Here is a 14,789-nt window from a genome sequence, read left to right on the forward strand (position 1 = left end):
GCATTGCACCAGGAGTTTATATTGACAGGTAAGACATGACACATAATTAATAATTACTTTTCTTCATTAAATGTGAAGTTGGGATGTTTTCATAGTGCTATCGCACCACTATTTTCTGTGATTTGTCTCTCTAGGTCTTATTACCAGTTTTCTACTAGAGTATTGGTCTTCTTCATCTTCCTCTTTTGAATTAAAAAAGGAAATAAATTTTCTTAGTATCATAGATACTTTGGGATGCTCAGGAATGCCCCAATGGAAGAATTTGGGCTTTTATTTTTTATTTATTTTTTTTTTTTTACTTTGCAAGATGGTTAGGCTATTGAGTCTGGACTGTAGTTCATTAAGGACACCTGGGTTAAGTTCAAGACCACAACGTTCATAATTATCATATTCTACTCATGCTTTTTAGCCTCTCTAGTCTTTTTGTCATATTTTCGAAAATGTGCTATGCTGCTATGCTGATTTTAAATGCTGAAATCAAAAACACAAAATTAAATCTCTTTATCAGGAAGTTAAGAAAATTAGATACACCACAAACAGTACTTAACAATCCAGAGGGCATAATTTGTGGAAGTTACTCAATATTTTTTTAAAAATGTAATGTGCCTTTCATTCCCAAAATACTGTTTTGTAGCTAATCTTAAAAATGTTGAAGACAGAAAAAAGATGGCAAGAAAGGGAAGTAGAAATAACAGAATGAAGCATTATTTTAGGTATTATGCTCAACACTGACAGAAATCACCAGAGGACATTCTCTCTCAAATATCCCTTTGTTGAAAGAGATGTTGAATATTTTCTTTTGTAGGTTCTAAATTAAATTACTAATTTTAAAAGTCTATGCATTACCTTGTTCCTTACACATAACAGAGAAATTTAGTTTTAACCCTGAATAAAACTCACTCTCCTCAGTTATAACACCTAGTTCTTACCCGTAGGAAGACTAGCTACTCCTGTCAGTGATACCACAAAGCGCCTGGGCTTACTGCGTGCATCTCAGCACCCCAGCACTTTGGTGGGGTGGTCAGTGTGGGTGTTGATGGCACACACTTGTGAAGAATCACAGCTTGTCATTGTTCATTCCTAGAAACTGCACATATGCATCCTGGATGCATTCCTCCTTGTAGCTGAATAGGAATGTGTATAGGAGCTGCCTTCTGGGCAGGCTGAAATGACATTTGAGTCTGTTCCAAAAGCACAAATGCATGGAGAGCCTGAGGGGACCTGAAATTTGGGAAAACTCTATTTAGAACTGAAGCATGTTGGAGGAAAATTGGTGACACCAAACTAGACTGTTTACTTCTTCTTTGGATCTTAGGCAGCAAAAATGTGCACCATGCCTTGGTCACTAGATACACAGATGAGGGGAAGCATCCTGACTGAAGTAAATGAGACAAATGTGTGCTGCTTGAGAGCCTCTTCGTGGTTCCAGAATTCAATGCCCTGATGAAGCAGCAAATATTTTTCTAAGAGTCCCTTTTTCAGATTGCAGTTTGTGTTCCCTACAGGCTGACAGCAATGTAGTTCAGGATGCGCTTCTATGCAGGAATGTCCACAGGCAGCTTCTCGGTGCCGGCCAAGTCCACAAGCTGCACATGCCTAGCTGCATGTCCAAATGGCCAAGGAAGAATTGCTACTATCACGATACATGACACAAAGGGTTAGGCAGGGTTATAGCATGCAACTGATAGGGTTTGTGTATGCATGTAAACACTTTAATTATGGGGTCCAAGATGACCATGATTCTATCTCATTTCAATGTGACCTCCTTAACTTTTATAGAAAACTTTATTTTTTAAAAGATTTTATTAATTTTTAGAGAAAGAGCACGTGTGTGGGGAGTGACAGAGGGGGAGGAGGAGGAAGAGAATCTGAAGCAGGCTCCCCACTGAGTCTGGAGTTTGCATAGGCCTCAATCTCATGATCCTGAGATCATGACCTGAGCCAAGATCAAGAGTCAGATGCTCAACTGACTAAGCCACCAGGTGCCCTGCAAATTTTATTTTAATAACTCTTTTTTAGATTATTCAAGGTTATCATTTTATTGGAAGAGGATTTTGGCTTTTTTTTCTACCAACAACTAAATCTAAAGAGTTTCAGTAAAATGCTCTTTGGGGGGACCTGGAGGTGGGGTCAGGCCGCCCTGGTGCCAGAAGTGCTTGCACACCAGGGAGGCTTCTGGGCACCCGGTGCACCCACCTGGTAATGCAATGAGCCGTACAGGGCTTCATGCTTTTTATTACTATTGCTTTTATTTTGTATATTATATAACAAAATATTATTGACATGTTACATTTTTTTTGAAAGATGATTGGGTTCAAGGCAATTCCAATGGGACTTTTGGCACATTATTAGAACAAAACAATTTTTGAGACTAGTGAAGGAAATGTCGAAAAGATGAAACAGAATGGTATGGCCCTACACAATTAAAAAAAAAACAAAACATGGAGCACTGGGTATGGTGCATAAACAATGAATCTTGGAATATTGAAAAAATAAAATAAAATTTAAAACAGACTTTGTATAAAGTAGTAGTAATTGGTGTAATACAATATGAGCTTAGAAAGAGACAATGGAAAGAATAGAAAGTCAAGAAAAAGATCTATGTAAATATAAATAATTTAGAATACAATAAAGTCACTTGAGAAACATCTATAAATGAAAGATCTATATCTGTAGAGAAAGATTAAATAACAAATGTTAGACTAATCATTGTACCAAAATAATGTCTACATTCTGAAAGAACTTGATATTTCCTTAAAAACCCACAAAAATTCTTTTGGAGAGAACTTTCCAACCAAATATGTCACAAAATTCAGAAGCAATAAAAAGAGGTGACAGACTTGATTGCATAAAAAACACCCAGAATCAATTTAATAAAAAATAAAAAGAGAAAAAATGTTTTATAATAATCATAATATACATAAAAGTTTCCTGAAAGCCAGTAAGAGAAATATAAAAAAACAGAGGAATGAGAATATCACAAAAGAGGTACATATATGGTCAAAAAAAGGGAGAAAATTTTACATAAATATAACAAGGATTTAATGGTCAAAATGTATATAACATTTCCTACAATTCAATAAGAAAAAGAAAAAAATGTATCAGAAAGATCTATAAATGGTCAACAGTCATAAAAATTTTAACCACAGTAGGAGCAAAACAAATGCAAACAAAGAAGTTTTCACCTATCCAACTGAACAAAGAATTTTAAGGAATAAGAATAGCTAGTGTTTTCTTGGACATCATCCTAGTCTGTTTAGGCTGGTATAACAAAACACCATAAAATGGGTGGCTTCAACCACAAACACTTATTGTCGGAACTCTAGAGGCTAGGATATCCAAGATCAGGTTGCTGGCAGATTTAGTGACTGGTGAGGACCTGCTAACCTGAAGACCTGATTTTTATTTACATGGCCTTCTTCTTATTGTGTCTTCACAGGTCAGAAAGGACAAGGGAGCGCTCTGGAGTCTCTTTTATATAGGAACTATCTCGTTTGTGAAGGGTCTGCCCTCATGATCTAATCACCTCCCAAAGGCTCATCTCTAATTACCATCAAACTGGGGATTAGGTTCCAACACAAATTTGGGTGTGAGTGGGAGTGATACAAACATTCAGTCTCACCGCACCAGGAAGAAAACCATGGCCAGCTGAACTGGTTATACAAGGGAATACAGAATGGTAGTGAAAGAAGGTAGCTATACATCAGCTATAGCCATGTGACCAGCTACAGAAAAGACTACAAGAGTCAGGAGTATTCCTCTTTATTCTGTTAGGAAAAACACAATTTTTGTGTGTGTATCAAATATTTTTGTTTTCCTATTATCCCCTTATCATGTAACATAAGACAGAGTTATTGACTTTTTATCATAGTATTTAAGTATTGTTAATTTTACATTAGAGTATTTAAATTACATGGTATCAAGAAGAGTAAACATCACCCAAGGACTCTGTGTCCTCTTTTGGGGAAAGAGTTAGTAGGTTCTCAGTTGAAGATAGGATAGCCGTATCATGTTAGGTGAAATTATAACCTTATCATTGTTTTTATTTGGAAATCAAGTATAGTTTAATGAGAGGAAGATGAGTGCCAAACTGACACGGAATGGATTTGCGATAGTTAAGTTTAAATTAAAAAAAAAAAATTAAATAATCTCTACACCCAACGTGGGACTCGAACTCACAACCCCAAGATGAAGAGATGCATGATCCTCTAACTGAGCTAGTTAGATGCCCCATGATAGTTAAATTTAAATGTCAACTTGACTGGATCAGGGGATGCCCAGATTATTTGATTAAACGTTATTCCTGGGAGGGTGTTTCAGGATGAGATTAGCATTTGAATTGTAGATGCAATAAAGTAAATTGCCCCCTGCAAGGGGCATCATCAGATGTGCTGAGGGCCTACAAAGAACAAAAAGGCAGAAGAGGAGGAATTTGCCCCTTTTTTCTGCTCATTGTTGGTGCTGAGATATTTCATCCCTTCTCCTGCCCTGGAATTTACATCATTGGTTCTCAAGCCTTAGATTCAGACTGAATTATACCATCGGCTCTGCAGGGTGTCCAGCAGTTAGGTGGCAGACCGTGGAACTTCTCAGTTTCCGTAATTGGGTGAGCTAATCCCTTATAATAAATCTCCTTTTATATCCTATTGGTTCTGTTTCTCTGGAGAACCCTAACTAATACAGACACCATAAATAGTCACTTTCTTGCGCTGATGGTAAATTGCTACCATCTTTCTGGAAGGGAATTTGGGAGTGTGCTTCAAAAGCTTTAAAAATAAAGTCATGTGTTTTGACATAATTCCACATCTAGGAAGTTATCCAACAGTAATATCTATGGATGAATTTATAGATTTCTCCTCATGAATAGATAACTCAGCATAGTTTAGAAAACTAAAAAACTGGACACAACTTAAATATCAAATCATTGTGGATTTACCAAGGAAACTATTTCATCCTTCAAAGCTACACTAGGAAAGTTATTTTTTAAGTGAACTGTACTTTCATATTAGTCTTATGTAACATGAGGCTATAAAACAATTTGCTCATGATGCCGTTTTTATACACCATTTTTTGACACTTACAAATCTGCATTTCTGCGGAGAATGGAGCTCTGTTTTAAAGACAAGGGTGTGAAGAAGAGATAGTAATGGTGGGATTCCTCTCAGAAATGAAAGCTGAGTCTATAAATGCCACTGGTTCTAATAGCTGTCTGAAAAGGTGTTAGAGAATAAAGGTCAGGAACTATATTTTAAATGCTATTTTAAAACCTCAGAACTTTTGTCATTTACCCTTTACAGAAACTGCCTATTTCCCCATAGTAATCATTCCTTTATTTAACAATTATTTTTGAGCACCTAGTATGTGCCCGGCACTATTTTTGGGTGCTAAGGTAGAAGCAGTGAAGAAAACAGAAAAAGCCACTTCTTTCATGTTACTATGTACTCAGATTCACAGTAAAAGACATAAAGCAATCAAATATATGTGTCAGTGGGTGATGAGTGCTATGGAAAAATAAAAAGAAGAGTGAAGAAATAGAGCATGTAGCCGCTTTGATTAGCTGACATCTGAACAAAGGCCCCAGGAAGTGAGAGAGTGGGCCATGCTGGTTTCCAAGGGAAAGGAGGACTGTGTAGGTAGAGACAAAGGTAAGGCCAGTGGCCCTGAGTCAGAAGTGTGCTTAGTGGCTAAGGAGCAGCCAGGAAATCAAATAAGCTAGTATGAAGTAAGGCAAAGGAAGAATGTAAGAGATAAAATCAGAGGCAATCGGGGGCCAGGGAACATGGCGGGATGAGGGTTAGCAAAGAAATTCTTAAATTATGGAAACTTATATCTGACTTATACCAGAAAGCAAAGACCTGGAGGGATTCTATACAACTTTTTAGTTAGTCTACCAACAGGTGAACAAAACAGGGTCAATATTTGAGATCTATTGACAGGTATGAAAGGTATATGGAGTCAGCTTGGGGCTAAGAAGGTGGGGTTGGGGATTCTTTGAAACCCAAAATGGTTCTGAAATAATTATGCATGGCACATGTTTTTAAATGAAAGTTTGTTTTTGAAAATCTGTTAGAAAATGTCAGTGGGTGTTCTCCCTGTGTAACCAAGCATGAAGAATGAATATCCTCCAATTCACTTCTGTTTTTCTTGCAAAGAATATGTGTACAGAGGTTTGCTATAGAGAAAATGAGTAATTTGAATTTTTCCCCTTAACTCAGAAATGATCCAGATTATTTGGCAGTTTGATGTCTTCCAGTTTGCATTGCATTTGCATTTTAACACAATGTCAATAGACATAACTATCTTCTTTGAACATTTTATTCTTTTCCTTTACAGAGTAGTTATTCTGATCAGAGGATAAAATAACAACTTAAAATGAAGACTCTGATGGAAATCAGGCCAACCGATTGAAAGAAATTTAAAAAGAAATCCTACCTCAAGCTGTATGTGTAAGAGCATGAAATGATACACTCCTGCTGTTTCAGAAAAGATGAATTACTATGAATGCTTCCTAAATAAGAGATGAAACTTCAAAATATTGGCATCTGAAAAAAAATAGAGCTTAACCAAGAAAGAAAGACCCCTTCTACATAGACGTACTACATTAGGCCCTTTTAACCATAAATGCCTTAAGAAGAGATTGTATATTTATTTGTGAATTCATAAAATATTATTGTGTGTATGTTCTGTTCCAGCAACTGTGCTAGGTACAGGATAACTTGAGGCAGTAGTGAAGGATGGTAAGGGAATTAACTATATTTGTCATTTACCCTTTACAGAAACTTCCTATTTCCCCATAATAATAATTTCTTTATTTAACAATTATTTTTGAGCACCTAGTATGTGCCAGGCACTATTTTAGGTGCTAAGGTAAATGAAGCAAACATATAGGGGTGGGGGAAGTTACTGTAGAAACACAGAAAAGACTGGAGAACTGGGAAAGACTTCTTGAAAGAGATATTGATTGGGACCCAGAAAATCTGGATTGGAAGGATGGTGCAGTAGGAAGATCTTGGGAAAAGGATCGAGGGACCTAGCTTCCAGTATGAACTCTGCTATTAACTAAATTTGTGGCTTGAAAGGTGACAGGAAGCGGGAACGAAGGGAAGAGACAGGAAAAGCAAGGCGACTATGAGAGACTTTCTAGGGGGAAGACGGAGGGCCTTGAAGGGTGTGGCTGTTGCCCTTTGCTAGCTATGCTATGCCTTTGGTGCCACTTATCCTGTTTTTTTTTGCATTGAAGAGAAGCAGTTGAGGACAACTTTAGTATCTCTCCTGCACCTCCTTTACTGTCTGTGGACTTTTCCAGCTCCTCCATAACAATTTCTGAAAACTAAGACTGATCTACTGTATTGCTTTTCAGTGAGTGCTCCCAGAATCTCCTGCATGATCACCCAGGATCCTCATTAAAAAATACCTATCCTTAGGTCTTACTTCAGGGGGCTGAATCAGAATATCTGGGGCTAGAACCCAGATCTATATTTTAAGACCATTATTAGGTGATTCTCATCCTTGCCCACCCATTCCATTCTCCTCGCCATCCAAAGAAAGTGGTACCCACACTTGTACCCCCAAAAAAGGACACTGTGGGGACTGAAACCTATGGCTCTCAACTCCCTGTTGGGATAGGCTTTCCACTCCACTGTGTAATTTTTCATTTCTGGCCCAACAATCTAAACTTATTTAGTATTTCTATAAATAATGTGGAGAAACTCCTATGTTGTTAAGAAGCATAGTAGGGAATTAAGTTGTACACTGTGATAATTTGATTTTATCTTTGAGCAAAAATATTCATGGAAAAATACTGAAAGGAAATCCAACAAAATATTAGTATTTTTGCCTTCATGGCATAGATTGTTGATTTTATTCATCTTTCTCTGTTCCTATAGTTTGTGTCCTAAAAAATATGTGCACATAAAATAACACAATAACTTCATTTAACCAGGAATAAAATCAAAGTTGAAATGCATAAGGCTATAAGCGACCTTCAGAGAACTTTCAAAGCCCCCAACAACTTGTGTTTTCAAGATTTAACAGTTTTTGTTGGCTCTGGCCTCCCAGATGGTATGGATATGCTCAGTGATCTCTGACCTCATTTGATTTCTAAAAATGTCCTTTGATCATCAACTTTTGCCCTACTTTTCCTGAAAAATTAAGTCATCAGAAACTCTGACTCAGGAACACAAAGGATTTGGAAGGTTTCAATATGGGGGATGAATAGAAATCATGGGGAGTAATATCTGTTCACTTCTAAAACCCTGTAAATCCTCTTTATGAGAAATTTAAAGGCAGTCTTGAAATTCTTGATCTAGGACTTAAAAGTTGATGAGGATAAAAAGAAATGCATATATTCTCAAATAGAGATAAAACCAAAATTTTAAGATTGTGATTTGCTTTTGATGACTTTTTATTATGAACCAAGTGATTTTTAATTTTTAAAGTTTTGTGTAATATACTATTATATATAATTTAAAATTTAAAAATATGAACTATCCACAGTCCTACTATACATTAACATTACAGCATATTTTCTACAGTTTATGAATAGGACTGGAATCATAGACTACATATAATTTGCATTCTTATAATTTTTGTGATATTTTAATATACATATTTCTTAGGTCACTAAGTAGGTCTTAGAAACATCAATGAACCAATTCCTAACACTAAGGTCATTACAGAACTGATTTTTTTTTTAAAGATTTTATTTATTTATTTGTCATAGAGAGAGAGAGAGCATAAGCAGGCAGAGTGGCAGGCAGAGGCAGAGAGAGAAGCAGGCTCCCCGCTGAGCAAGAAGCCGGATGCGGGACTCCATCCCAGGACCCTGGGATCATGACCTGAGCCCAAGGCAGCGGCTTAACCAGCTGAGCCACCCAGGTGTCCCAGAACTGATCTGTTTTGTTCAGATTATGTATCTGCCTCAAATTACTTAAAATCGGCTTTTGGTATCATGACATATTTGGATAATCAGGAGGATCTTCATTCTATTTTCTGTTATCTTATTATATAATTAGTTACACCTAGGTGAAATAGTGATAAAGGGCAGCATAAGTTCAAGTGAAAAAACTTACTTTCAGTCCTCATCAAGACATATATCTCATGGATGGAGATGCATATAAAAAAAGCTTATGATTAAATAATCAATATCAACTTTTTAAATAGGAAATATAACTTGTGATAACAGATGAATCTAACCAAATTTTTGTGAAAGTACTAATATGAGGATTCTTTCCACTCCTCTGTCCTATTTTAGAAGCTGCAGGCCCTCTAAGTTCTGTACAATGTAGGGAAAATAGATAGCCACCGACCTTGGAGAATCTTAGGAAACATTTATTGACATAAGCATTGAAATATTTCCAGATGGATGTGGATTCTGAATATCTAGGTATTGATATATCACCTGGAGTCTTCCCTATTTATTTCTCAATAAATCAGATGACAGCCAAAGCTAGATAAGCCCTATACTCGAAGAAAGAGAAAGGTAACATATTCTTATATAAATGACATAGCAGGTAACTGCTGATACCACATGGAAAAACGCTGGATAATAGAAAGCTCTATTAGTGCCTAATCTTGGAGACCAGAAGTAATATTCCTTGGAATCTTTTTTTTTTGATCCCAGGAAATTCAAGTGTAGCTCCTCTGATCTTTCAGTAGGAAGATTATGTTCCTCCAATTTCAGTTAAAACCCTTACAAAAAATTCCCTAAGCTTTTTTCATATTGGAATTTCCTTTTTAGTTCCTATAGTGACACATGCTCTTTACACTTAAACTTAAATTGTCTTGTATATCAATCACCAAGTAGTTCTTTTGGGGCTTGAGAAAAAATTCATTCATAAAACATGAAGAATGCAAAGTGGCTCTTTTCCTAACTCTGAATTCAGTTATAGCATGTTGATATCTTGAAATCAGTCACAGTGAGAGTACAGAAATCAACAAACGCTTTAAGTCAGAACCCTCACCCCTAGCCCCGTCAGCCTTGCTTGACCAGACCACCACTGTCTATAGAGCTCCACAAATGACTAAAGCGTGAGAAGTCTGACAATCATGTACTTCATGGCCCTGATTTTAATGTAGATATCACTAATTGGCTCTTGCTGGCTGTAGCATGTAGAGACTAGACACAACAGTATAAGCTATTTGTAAAGAAAAATGAGAGCCGGGGCGCCTGGGTGGCTCAGTGGTTAAAGCCTCTGCCTTCGGCTCAGGTCATGATCTCAGGGTCCTGGTATCGAGTCCCGCATTGGGCTCTCTGCTCAGCAGGGAGCCTGCCTCCTCCTCCTCTCTCTCTCTGCCTGCCTCTCTGCCTACTTGTGATCTGTCTGTCAAAAAAAAAAAAAAATCTTAAAAAAAAAAAAATGAGAGCTAAGTTTCCCATTTAGGAGCGCTCCAAAGTGACCCAAAGAATAATTATAGAAAACTTTCTTCTTCCTTTAGTTCAAAGAAGAAAGAAGACGACAAAGATGAAGAATGAACAGGAGAAAGTAGAGGAGAAGGTAAAAGAGAAAAGAAGGAAAAGGAAGAAAAAAATGGGGATGAAAAAAAGGCTTTTCAAAAATCCTGCCTTTTCATAGTGACCGGAATGCACAGTCATTATTCATCCTTTGTTTCAAAAAACACTTTTACTGGATTTTATTTTCCGTTTTTTTTTCCTTTTCTTTCTTTCTTTCTTTTTTTTTTTTTTTTTAATAGCAATATTAGAATACCCTACAACATGCCCTCCTATCAGTACAGGAATATTCTGGACCATGCTTTGTTCCTGCCCTTCACAATCAAGACTGTTCACTCCTTTGAGGGCCCTACTCCATTAATGAGTCATAATGTTCTCTTTCTGAGGTTCAATGACACAAATAAAGGATCCTCAGATGTAAAAGAACCAGTCACAGGAAAAACAACACTGGACAAAAGACACTGAACTTGAATCATTGCTTTTGGAGAGAACCAAGGGCTTAGATCAGACTCATTATGAAGTTGCCTTTCAGAAAATTAAATTTCTTATTAAACTGCTAACTTGACTCTAATTTCTCAAAGACTCTTATTTTAGTTCATCTTAGTTTAATACTAGCCAAATACATCACTTAAAATATACTCTATTGAGACTTTCTGAATATCAAATATATAGCCAAATGAGATATCAAAATTTCTCATACAGGCAGTTCAGATGAGATGGTTTCATAAATTACATCAATGGTACAGCATATATTCTATAATCTCAAGACAAAAATAATTTCCATAAGTCTAGTATACTTCTAAGTGTTGTTGGTGTCACCATGAATCACAACAAAAAGAAGGTAAAGGTGAAACACAGGTACAGTAATTTGCAGTTTGCACCGTATTTCAGGTGCATTTCTGCTTTGACATTAACTTCAGACAAGCAACAATAAGTAATTCTCAGTTACCCTTTGTGATATCACAGAGATTTTTCTAATAAAACGCAGAAGCAGAAAACACAAAATATAAGTTCCTAGTCAGGCAAGGATTTTTTTCTATTTTATTTATGAACACCAGATATTTCTACTGTTTAAGAAAGTTACTTGGGAGACTGGGCACTCAAAAATACTTGTGGACCGAGTGAGTTAATGAATGCAAATTTCAGATGGTAACTTTACAATTTTTTTAGAGTTTTCATTCAGTTTGATTGACTCTGCCAATGGTTGTAGTTTCCGTTTTATTTTCCATGGTAACTATACATGTCTGCTATAGAGAAGTAAAGGACCTCCAGTCACAATTCATGTTTTACAATTCTACAAATTAACTTTATTTTCATAAAAACCTCATCTAAATTAAGTTAGTCATGTCGGAAAATCCCTTAGCTAAGGAATATATGCAACAAAAATTATAACAAGAGTCCAATTTATATTTATAATCTTGCTTGTTAAAATCTTTTATTGTTATTTATTTCCATTACTTATTTTCCCCATTCACAAAAGCACAATGAAAATAAACAAATGCCAACAACTAAAAACTGATTTTCTGTTAAGTGAGACAGGGAGCCATCAAAATCCTAGAGGGGAACACAAGCAGCAACCTCTTTGACCTCAGCCAGAGGAAATTCTTACTAGACATGTCACCAGAGGCAAGAGAAACAAAAATGAACTATTGGGGCTTCATCAAGATAAAAAGCTGCTGCACAGTGAAGGAAACAATCAACAAAACTCAAAAGACTAGCATCCAAAATCTATAAAGAACTTACAAACTCAACACTTAAAAAACAAATAATCTAGTTAAGAAATGGCAGAAGACATGAATAGACACCTTTCCAAGAAGACATCTAGATGGCTAACAGACACATAAAAAGATATGAAACATAATTCATCAGGGAAATACAAATCAAAACCATGGTGAGATACCACCTCACGCCGGTCAGGATGGCTAAAATTAACAACACAAGAAACAATGGGTGTTGGTGAGGATGTGGAAAAATGGGAGCCCTCTTGCACTGTTAGTAGGTGGGAAAACAAACTGGTGCTGAGGGTTTTGCGGGGAGTGGGAGTTGAGTGAGCCTGGTGGTGGGTATTATGGAGGGCACCTATTGCATGGAGCACTGGTGTGGTGCATAAATAATGAATATTGGAACACTGGAAAGAAATAAAATAACATAAAATAAAAAGAAAAATAGAACTACGCCATGACCCAGCAAATGTACTACTAGGTATTTACCCAAAGGCTACAAAAATACATATTTAAAGGGGTACATGCACCCTCTATTTATAGCAGCATTATCAACAATAGCCAAACTATGGGAAAAGCCCAAACATCCATTGACTGATAAATGGATAAAGAAGTGGTATACACACACACACACACACACACACATATATAACCTATATTACTCAGCCACCAAAAAGAATGAAGTCTTGCCATTTGCAATTAGGTAGATGAAGCTAAAGTGTATTTTGCTAAGTGAAATAAGCCAGAGAAAGAGAAATAACATATGACTTCACTCATATGTGAAATTTAAGAATCAAAATGGATGAACATATTGGGAGGGGGAAAAAAAAGAGAGCGGGAAACAAACCATATGAGGCTCTTAAAAATAGAACAAAGTGAGGCTTGATGGAGGGAGGGAGATGGAGGATGAGTTAGATGGGTATTGTGTATTAAAGAGGACATTAGTTGTGATGAGCACTGGGTATTATATGTAAATGATGAATCACTGAATTCTCCTCCTGAAACCAATATTGTGTGTGACCAGAATTTAAATAAAAATTAAAGAACAAAACAAACAAACAAAAACAAAGGGAATGTCTCATACTCTTGCTAACTAAGCACCTAAACTCTGTTTTTTTCTAGCAATCTCAAGCAGCTGTGGGATCACCTGGACATAAAGGAACATTCATTTATTAAGGCAGTTTCTAAAAAGAAGAAAAAATACCATATCCACATCTGGTAGTCTATTAGAAAATGTATTATGGTTGAAAATAGTTAATGAACACTCTTGGAACATGTATATTTAAGGAGAATCAATCTAATTACCTTTGTATAACTTAATTATACAGTTAATTAATGTTAATCAGTCAATGCAGTATTTATAATTAACTGCACATACTTGCTATTACATACCACTACACCTGGAGATTTCTTTTAAACAAAGTCTGCCTATAGATGTCTATAAATGAAAATATGTAAAAAAATTACCTGTAGTGGTAATTTTTCAGAAGTACCAAAACATATGAAATTAGACCTTTTATTTTGAAATTTTAATTCTAAACTTCCCTTTCCAAGTTAAGAAATAAAGACTTTCTCACCTGAAAATAAGAAAATGTGATTTTAAAAATGCCCAAGCTTCCAAATCTATGGTAGGAAAATTTATAGTTTTTGGTAACAAATTCTCTTAAAATTCATGAATTATTTAGATCACTGTTTCCCTAATTTGGCTGTGTATCAGAATCTCTTGGGAAGCTTTTAAGAATATATATCTCATCAGTCTTACACAATTCACAGACCTGTGCCCCTGAAACAAATAATTCATGTGTTAATTTAAAAAAAATAAAACACCAAATAGGCAGACATTTGTTCTAAGAAGACATAGAGACGGCCAACAGACACATGAAATGATGCTCACTGCCACTCATCATGAAGGAAATGCAAATCAAAACCACAATGAGATATTAACTCCCAACTGTCAGAATGGCTAAAATAAAAAATTTAAGAAACAAATGTTGGTGAGGATGTGGAAAAAAAGGAACCCTCTTGCACTGTTGTTACGAATGCAAACTGGCGTAGCCACTGTGGAAAACAGTATGGAGGTTCCTCAAAAAATTAAAAATAGAGCTACCCTGTGATCCAGTAACCAAACTACTGGATATTTACCCAAAGAATACAAAAGCACTAATTCAAAGGGAAATATGTGCCCCTATGTTTACTGCAGCATTATTTATAATAGGTAAATTATGTAAGCACCCCAAGAGTCCATCCATCGGCTGAGGAATGGATAAAGAAGATGTGTAAAGATACACACACACACATAAACACATAAATATTATTCAACCATAAAAAAGAATAAAATCTTGCCATTTGGCAACAACATGGGTAGACCTAAAGGATATAATGCTAAGTGAAATAAGCCAGTTAGAGAAAGACAAATAGCATGATTTCATTCATATGTGGAATGTAATAAATAAAATAAAGCAGCAAAGGAGGAAAGAGAGAGACAGAAGCCAAGAAATAGACTCCAAACTATATAGAACAAACTGAGGGTTACCAAATGAGAAGTGGGTGGGGGGATGGGCGAAATGGGGGATGGGGATTAAGGAGGGCATCTGTTGTGATGAGCACTGGGTGTTAAA

General features: G+C 36.1%; 1 pseudogene; it reads right to left on the reverse strand.

Annotated features, from left to right (window-relative positions):
- Window positions 1–1,057: 1,057 nt before the first annotated feature.
- Window positions 1,058–1,789, reverse strand: LOC125082993 (WD repeat domain phosphoinositide-interacting protein 3-like; annotated as a pseudogene).
- Between the last annotated feature and the right edge of the window lie 13,000 nt (window positions 1,790–14,789).

Source organism: Lutra lutra, chromosome 13 (assembly GCF_902655055.1).
Source record: "Lutra lutra chromosome 13, mLutLut1.2, whole genome shotgun sequence".
In the NCBI taxonomy this organism is placed as follows: domain Eukaryota; kingdom Metazoa; phylum Chordata; class Mammalia; order Carnivora; family Mustelidae; genus Lutra; species Lutra lutra.